This window comes from Cottoperca gobio, chromosome 18 (genome assembly GCF_900634415.1).
Source record: "Cottoperca gobio chromosome 18, fCotGob3.1, whole genome shotgun sequence".
In the NCBI taxonomy this organism is placed as follows: domain Eukaryota; kingdom Metazoa; phylum Chordata; class Actinopteri; order Perciformes; family Bovichtidae; genus Cottoperca; species Cottoperca gobio.
The window spans coordinates 2,999,105-3,008,203 of record NC_041372.1 but is presented as its reverse complement, the minus strand read 5'-3'; the positions used below and the strand labels follow the sequence as shown (position 1 = coordinate 3,008,203).

The 9,099-nt window shown below is 43.4% G+C and overlaps 1 pseudogene; it reads right to left on the bottom strand.

The window, feature by feature from the left end:
* Positions 1-245: 245 nt before the first annotated feature.
* Positions 246-9,099, bottom strand: part of LOC115023689 (serine/threonine-protein phosphatase 2B catalytic subunit alpha isoform-like) — a 27,132-nt pseudogene continuing 18,278 nt past the window's right edge.

The following is a 9,099-nucleotide window of genomic DNA, read 5'->3' as shown; positions in this document are numbered from 1 at the left end:
GGAAAACAAACCATCACGTAGCTCTTTGTTAAAGCTTTATTCACGTGATGCAAACACTGCCCAAAGGACTATGTGTATGATGCATCTACTCTCTCTCTCTCTCTCTCTCACTCTCTCTCACTCACTCTCACTCTCACTCTCACTCTCTCACTCTCTCTCTCTCTCACTCACTCTCTCTCACACACACACACACACACACACCCCCACACCCCCACACACACACACACACACGAGAAGAGGGTTCATTTCAAGTTGAAATTCATGCACATTTTTATTGAACAGTTATATAAAATACTTTTCATAGTTGCAAGTGCATGCCTCTGCCAACAGTTTCAAAGTTAAATTACAAAAAGCAAGGCTTCATGTCGTGTAGTGAATTACTTGGGCACTTAAGCAGTTCTTAAAAAAGATCAAAGTTATTTTTTTGTTTCATCTTAAAGTATTGAGCAGTATCAAACCTGTAACTGATATACAAAGCAGATTTCCAAATAATAATAGTAATAATAATCAAATTACACTTTCTGTGGCACATTTACAAAACAGAACAAAACTGATTTACCTGTTATATGACACAAACAGCTAATCATGCATTTTTTGAGTTACACATGTAACCACACACCTCACAATAATTGTCAAACATGCTTAATTGGACTGTGTGCACTTACAAGCGCGGGTTAAAAATATGATTTCTCATCCATCTTAGATAAATGCTTCAATTACAAAAAACAGTTGAAGGCATAGAGCATCATGGTGTTAATTGAAAGTATGCAGGTATACGTTTCCAGTATATGTTCACTAAAGCGCAATATATTTCAAAACAGGCCTCCACAGCCAAGGTATTCAGATTTTCTATTTCCTTTGATTTTTATAAAACATGCATAGGCAGACACTTTAAGTTTATTGTATTCTTTTTTTTACACAATATAGGTTCTCTAGTTTTACTTTGTTCGCAATACTTAAAAAGAGAAAAATTAACACTCAATTCCAGCAAGCCACGATAAATCTACCCCCCCCCCTTCCAAAAGAGACAAAAAATAAACATATTTGCAAATGATAGATAGGTAAATGTAAATTCCAGTTATGAAACTCAAGAAAATAGGTATTCATTACCGAGTTATTTAGCCATTATACAGAAAATTCAGGTCAAAGCACACACCAAAAGAACCTGAGGTAAGCATAATATGTACAAAACCATAAAACGTTCCATTATTTGGCATTTCGACAACATTGCAACATTCTTTTTAAGACTGCCTAATTAATTTCAGAGCTATTTCATAAGAGTAGCAAAAAAGAAAGTTATCAATAAATAGTCCTTATTTAGTTTGTACACCCTTATATGTTAAAAACATTATCTCATGTTCTGTCCTTTTTAGTGCTGTATTTTTGTAAACGTACAATAGTTAGTAAGAAGTTACACGGCTTTCCATTTCTGTGTAAATGAGCGAGGGTCTTTCAAGACATAAAAGAAAAATCAATCACCTTTAAGATCTTTCTCTCTGACAAACTGCGGTGGAGGATCAAGCACATTAAAGGCCCGACAGAAATGTGACCCGGTAATAACTTAGCAGATTTGACTATGAACTAATATTTTGAAGGCATATCCAAAAACTAGAAAGTGAGATGTCCCCCCCAGTGTGAGCCATAGATGCCTCCCCCCTCCACAATCCAACACTCCCCCTTCCTTTCTACTCCTTCACCCCTCTTCTGCGGTGGGGCCGCGATGAGGAAGGGGGCAGAGCGGCTCCGCTTGCCGAGGTGGCGCCGGCTGCTGGCCTTCACTGGATGTTGCTGCCGCTGCTGGTGCTTCCCTTGGCGTCTGTGCCGTTGGTCTCCGAGGACAGGGCCTTGTTGAGGGAGTTGAGGCTAGCGTCGGAGGGCAAGGTGTCTCGTCGAGGCGGCATCCTCTCGTTGATACGATCCAGACCCTTCGCCTCCGCGAAGCTGGTGATCTTGTGCTGGGGCGAGAAGCCTTTGATGGCTGTTGAGATGCAAGAGACAGAAAAAATGGGGGAGAAATCAGGAGCGATTTAAGGGGGGAGACATGAAATGATTATTAGAATGGGGTCACACTTGCTCTCATTCACCCACACATCACCAGATTTATCTTTGGTTTGGTCTCAGTTCATGGAATTGTAAATATTGCAGTGAGAAAACGACAACATACAGACGGCATCTGAGAAGCTGTCGGCTATTTCAACTGCAAGTCATGAAACAGGAGTAAGTGAAGGTTTGTTAACACTAAAGTTACCTGCATCATGTTGATCCCTAAACACCTGGCTTTAAGAAAGTTTCACATTTTGGAAAATACGCTTTTTCACTTTCTTAGGTCGAGTTGGATGAGAAGAATTTTCATATAAATATATAAACCGGCAGCTGACTGTCATTGAACGGACAGAGATGAGTATCGATCTTCTCATCAAAAGGTAAGAAGGGAAGAGGTGGATCTGGTACGTGCTTCCTTCGTCAAGGTAGAAATGAGTAATAACGTTAGACGTCTTGGCGCCTCCGACCTAAAATATGTCGCTTTTTCACTGCATAATATTCACGCTCTGTGTGAAAATATTCTTGACAAAAGCCACAGTTTGAGAATTAGAATTAAGCTAACGAATAAACTCCCCGAGTCTCTAAAGACCTCAACTCAGCAGGGAAGTGAAAAAGGCAGATTTCCCAAAATGTCCAATTCCTGAAACCGGTTTATGTATGATGTGTATGATGCGACACAAATCTGTATTATTCATCATTCAGTCAATATAATTGTTTAAATGTGTAACCGCATATATCAGCATATTTACATATTCGTCATTTTGAATGTTTAGTAGTTAAATAACAAATGAACAATTAATATAAAAGGATATAACACATCTTTATGAAATGACAAAACATTAACACCATTTATCAAGAGTTACAAAATGAAATAACTGCACAGACAAAAGGATTAAATAATCCTTCTAAATCTATAGAGGGTCGTCCTGGAATCAGGGTCAACAGGTTTCCACTGTGCTTTAATCAGAATCTCTTTAAACCGTATGATGGTATGTTTGTCAATCTGAAGCATCGTCTGCACACTAAAATAAATAATATGTTGACTCGGGCACATTTCAGAACACCTGAGGACCCCAAACCTCCAGATGACCCCGTCACGTCACAGATTAAAAACGACAAAAAAGGGAAGAAGGAGAATGATCAAAGAGACACAAAAGAACGAGGGGAGGGTAAAAAAACAAACACTGTGTGGAGCCCACTGAGACATTCACTTCCACAAAATAGAACCACGTTGAGACTGAGCTCACGTACAAAGACACTACAGAGGTACTGGGGTGCTAACCACGTGTTTAGTCTGCTGGAGCATGCAGCAATTAATTAAGTGTTGACGGGAGGTTATGAGGGGTGGAGGTCACGACACGATGTTCAATAGGAACAAGATTCAGCGGATTAATAGAGGGAGAAGAACTGAGAGTGAAACCAGGCTGATGCAGATGCTGCGGCATCACGCGTTTCATTCAGAAGCAAAAACTGATGATCCATCTTTTAAAATCTGATCTAAATTGTTTTCCACTTGTTTTTACAGATTACATTTTTTAAAGCAATTTAAAATGGTTGTTCTGTTCTTATCAGACATAGAAAACGGATCACCAGATTTCCTCTTCTCCCCGACCTCTCAGGGCTCAAGTATTTCTTTAAGCTCCGATATTCAGCTTGATTTCGGCTCATTTTGCAATTTGCTACTTCCACCTTTCATAAAGGCTGGGGGTCTGAATGGTAATAACAACTATGATTACAAAGAGATGACCCTTTACTATAATGAAGGGGGGAGGGGCATCATTTTAGACGACAAATTGGGGAGTGTGGAGATTGGCATGATGGGTAGCGTAGTTGTGTTGCTGCATAGCACACGTCAGACACAGGTTATTAGCAGCTCACAGGAAAGAAACACGACACAGCAGGGCACAGAGAATCCACATGGAGAGAGAAGCAGAGAAGTGTCTCGACACAACAATGGACTGTCCTCTATGGGGCTAAAGAGGAATACTGGACAATTCCAACGTAAATAGCAGCTGGAAAACTACTATTTAACCCACAGTTGAGGTTGTTCTTGCGACAAAGGCAATGTAAATAACAAATACTTTTAATTTTGATTTCAAAGCCTCCTGTGGAGCGTTTGTCTCGATTAATTCAGATTCATCTCGAAAGAAAACTGTAGTATTATTATATTAATACAACAGCAACAACAATGCACAACTGCTTCAGTAGTTTCAAAGGGGAAATGTCATTTTAAGCTTTCATAGCAGGACTTCACTGCATTGTGAGGGCAGAGCAGGCGACAGGATCTGAACCACAGAACACTCAGTGAGTGATTTAATATAAATACTCGTTTGTTGAAGGGAATCCCTCTCTGGCCAGCTTTACATAGCATTAGATAAGAGAACAAGTGTAACCTTCCACAAGACTTAACAACATAACAAGATCTACCAAGCCCTGTACGAGTTCTAGGTCCCGTCGTGGTCGAGCTCAGCTGGACACAGTATGCTGGTCCAGCGGGCGTCTCTGGTAAAAGCTCATTACAGCTGCCAGATGACCTCATGATGGCTAGTGTGAATGTGCACTTCCTCAAGTGCATCTCCTGGATTGCCTGTTTATGCATCTTTCATGGAAGATTATCAGAGATATTTTAAGCAAATTACCACTATGATGCTATTATAGTTTTCTAGACTAGTAAAAATGAAGGCGTAGAATTTTTCTAGGAAATGCAAAAACACATAAATGTATTTGTGTCGACTAAGAATAACCGTATTTTCGTGAAGAAATACATTTGCTTTGCACTCACTTTTTGAAATCTGTGCTATGAAATCCATTCCCCTTTAAAACATTGTGTGACCACAGGATTTCCTAATTACTTACTTCTTTTTCTCTGTTAATACTAAGCCACATTTTGTTAGCCCAAACACCCAACACACTCTAATCAAGCACCAGCGAGATGAATGAAAACCCAGCGGAGCCCCCCGTCTATTGCCATGAAAAGCAACAGAAGAGGGCGGCCGGACCCATTTACCTTCGTCAGCCTCAATAGCTTCAATAGTAGCTGAAGAGAAGAAGAGGGGGGTTGCAAAACGAATGAGAGAAGTGAGCAGAGGAGTTCATTTTGTCCTAGGAACAAGTCAATGAGCAGCAAAGACAGCCAATGCCGACAACAAAGGTTAACGTCATCTCCACATTTCATGACACATGGATGTTAGCAGAGAGGGGTGAGAGAAGGAGTGAGAGAAGAAGGGTGAGAGGAGGGTGGAGAGAGGAGAGGGGTGTGAGGAGGAGGGTGAGAGGAGAGGGGTTAGAGGAGGGTGAGAGGGGTTAGGAGGATGGTGAGAGGAGAGGGGTGAGAGGAGTGAGAGGAGAGGGTGAGAGGAGAGGGGTTAGAGGAGAGGGGTGAGAGGAGTGAGAGGAGAGGTGAGAGAAGAGGGGGTTAGAGGAGGATGGTGAGTGGAGAGGGGTTAGGAGGATGGTGAGTGGAGAGGGTTAGGAGGATGGTGAGAGGAGAGGGGGTGAGAGGAGTGAGAGGAGGAGTGAGAGGAGAGGGGTGAGAGGAGGATGGTGAGTGGAGAGGGGTTAGAGGAGGAGGGTGAGTGAGAGGGGTGAGAGGAGGATGGTGAGTGGAGAGGGGTTTAGAGGAGGAGTGAGAGGAGAAGGGTTAGAGGGGAGTAGTGCGAGGAAGAGGGGTTAGAGGAGGACGTTGACGAGGAGAGGGGTTAGAGGAGGAGGGTGTTGGAGAGGGGGGTACTTGGGTTAGAGGAGGAGTAGGAGTGAGCGGGAGAAGGGTTAGAGGACGGAGTGAGAGGAGAGGGGTGAGGAGGAGGAGTTGAGTGGCACGGGGTTTGTAGCGGAGGAGTGAGAGGAGAGGGGTTTAGAGGAGGAGGTGAGTTAGAGAGGGGTGCGAGAGAGGAGTGAGAGGAGAAGGGTTAGAGGAGGAGTGAGAGGAGAAGGGTTAGAGGAGGAGTGAGAGGAGAGGAGGAGTGAGAGAAGAGGGGTTAGAGGAGGAGGGTGAGAGGAGAGGGGTGAGAGGAGGAGTGAGAGGAGAGGGGTTAGAGGAGGAGGGTGAGAGGAGAGGGGTTAGAGGAGGAGGGTGAGAGGAGAGGGGTTAGAGGAGGATGGTGAGAGGAGAGGGGTTAGAGGAGGAGGGTGAGAGGAGAGAGGAGAGGGGTTAGAGGAGGAGGGTGAGAGGAGAGGGGTGAGAGGAGAGAGGTGAAGGACAAGGAGGGTGAGAGGAGAGGGGTTGGAGGAGGAGGGTGAGAGGGGATGGGTTGGAGGAGAGGGGTTGAAGGAGAGGGGTTGAAGGAGAGGGGTTGAAGGAGAGGGGTTGAAGGAGAGGGGTGAGAGGAGGGTGAGAGGAGGAGGGTGAGAGGAGAGGGGTGATAGTTGAGGGTGGAGGAGGAGGGTGAGAGCAGACGGGTGAGAGGAGGATGGTGAGAGGAGAGGGGTGAGAGGAGAGGGGTTAGAGGAGGAGGGTGAGAGGAGAGGGGGTTAGAGGAGGAGGGAGTGGAGGAGAGGAGAGGGGTTGAGAGGAGAGGGGTTAGAGGAGGAGGGTGAGGTGTGAGGAGGAGAGGAGTTAGCGGAGGAGGGGTGAGAGGAGAGGGGGTTAGAGAGGAGGGTGAGTGAGAGAGGAGAGGGGTTAGAGGAGGAGGGTGAGAGGAGAGAGGTTAGAGGAGGAGGGTGAGAGGAGAGGGGTTGGAGGAGGAGAGGGGTAAGAGGAGAGGGGTGAGAGGAGGGTGAGAGAAGAGGGGTGAGAGAAGAGGGGTGAGAGAAGAGGGGTGAGAGAAGAGGGGTGAGAGGGGTGAGAGAAGAGGGGTGAGAGAAGAGGGGTGAGAGAAGAGGGGTGAGCCTTAGCTTTTTGATGAGTTCCAGATCTGTAAAGGGAAGGTGACACATGTTTGTGGCAGTGAACGACCTCATGGAGAGGATTACATCTTTGAAGTAAAAGTCTGACAAACGAATCAATGTGATAGAAAATATAACAATATATTTATATAATAATGCAGGAACGGACATTGATGGCAAATAAAACACGTTAAAGCTGGAAATATATTAGTTCTTTACTATTACGCAAATAAGAGCATACATGGAGAAGGGAGAGTTGAAACAGGACGAATGGAAAACAGGAAAAGGTTTAAGTGCACGTGATTGTGGGTTTTATGGTTGTGGCTCATTTGTTAGACACATGGAGCAGCGTTACTGTGGTGTTGTGTGCAACATGAAGCATCTGGAACTGCAGGATTAGCATCTTTTGATATGAAATATCAAAAATGCTGCCTTACTTTTGTGAAGTGCGAGGGGGAAGAGGAAAACCTTTGGTGTTTTAACCACTTACCAATTCCTTACAGTCGTCCTTGAGCTTATAGATTAACATACAGTACAACTGTGTAAATCAGCTTTACACAAAGACACGGAGAATGAGGCAGGAGGTGACAGCAAAGTAACGGCTATACAGTACTGAAGACTACAGGACACACTACCATGAGGATGAGAGAAGATTACAGAAAGGTACGAGAGCAACAAACTGTAAAACAGAATGGGGGATGGAGTCAACATTACAGTAGAAGCACACTGGCGTCTGCTTAAAGGAGGGGAGCAATGTGATTCTACCAATGTTGCAACAGGAATCTCTGAACATCACTCTGCCTTCACGGGGGTTCTCTTTAGTGTCAGCTGCTTCCAAAAACAAATGCTCTTCATCTGCCAACATGTTAATCCTTAGGAGCACCAAAGGTCACCTGCAGAAACACTAATGTACAGGTGCTCGTGTGTATTTGTGTCTATCCATTTACATTGGTGTTTAGAGCCGTAACTTTGTTGTGTAATGTAAAAACAATGAAAAAGTAGTCCTTTCCTTTCAGCCTCATAATGGGCGCATCTCTTCCTCCCTAATTAAGATTAGCAGAGTTGCCAACTTTGTGCATATGTTATTTCGTTCCATTTCAGTGTCTCCTCCTCCAACAGGAGGCCACAAATCAAAACTGGCCCAGATCAGAATCTGTGCACCGTGTGTAGTTTCTGTTTCTATTACAGGATTTGTATCAACAACAAGAATTTCTTCTTAATATACTACTTTAAACGAATATCCACGTTTTGTTTACTTGTAAATTTACAACTTCTCCCCTTTTGAAATAAATAATTACACATTCTTTCATATTAGGAATTAAAATGTTAACTCCTAATCAATAAAATACTCTTATTAGTGGTTTTGCTGCTACAGTTACTTACAAACTCGTGAGTATAATAGTGGAACATACTCTCATTTCTATCCCAGGACTGTTACTTGTTTCCACTGTAAATGTTAAAAACGCTCACTTTAAAGTAAACTATGCTTATAAAAATAATAAATGTATGTGTGATTGTCTGTATTTAGTGCTAGCTGATGTGTGAGACCCTGTGAGAGGCGAGGGAAGTCGTCTGGATTTCTGCTTTGTTTTGTAAAGGAAAGGCAGACAGCAGCTATCGCCCTTTCGTTCACAGTTGCTTGTGTCAATTCCAATTCATCCTTTGACCGCGTCTATCCCGACGGAGCACTGCTGAGATCCACAACTAGCACTCAAATTTGGACAATAAAGTGACCATTTCTGTCAGGAGTCCCAGGTAAATTTGGTTGTGTTTGTGAAGGCGTTACTTCCTCGCTGAAGCAGCATGTCAAACTCATTTAGGGAGTGTTTGGAATTCAACATAAGAGGGTGGACTGAGCTTTAAACTTGTAAAAGAAACAAAATAACACAACAGAATACTTGCACAACCGATTATACCTGCAGTTTCTAGAAAGAAAGGAGAAAGAAAAAGATACAGGTAATATTTGAGATAAAACCAGTGGAATACAGAAAGAGACGGGGAGACAGGATATTAATGCGAGACATCAGGAGGGAGACACATTAGAGCAGACAAAGGGACAAAGGAAATCTGCAGAATGTATCTGGCGTTGTTCGGGGAGAGGAGACTATCTAAGATAGGAGATATAACTCTATATTCTATCGTCATTTATCCAGGAGGAAATACTGAACTATACTAAAGTAGAAAGCTACAGCTGTTATTGCTTAGACATATTTAACTAAAACATGCAGTAAA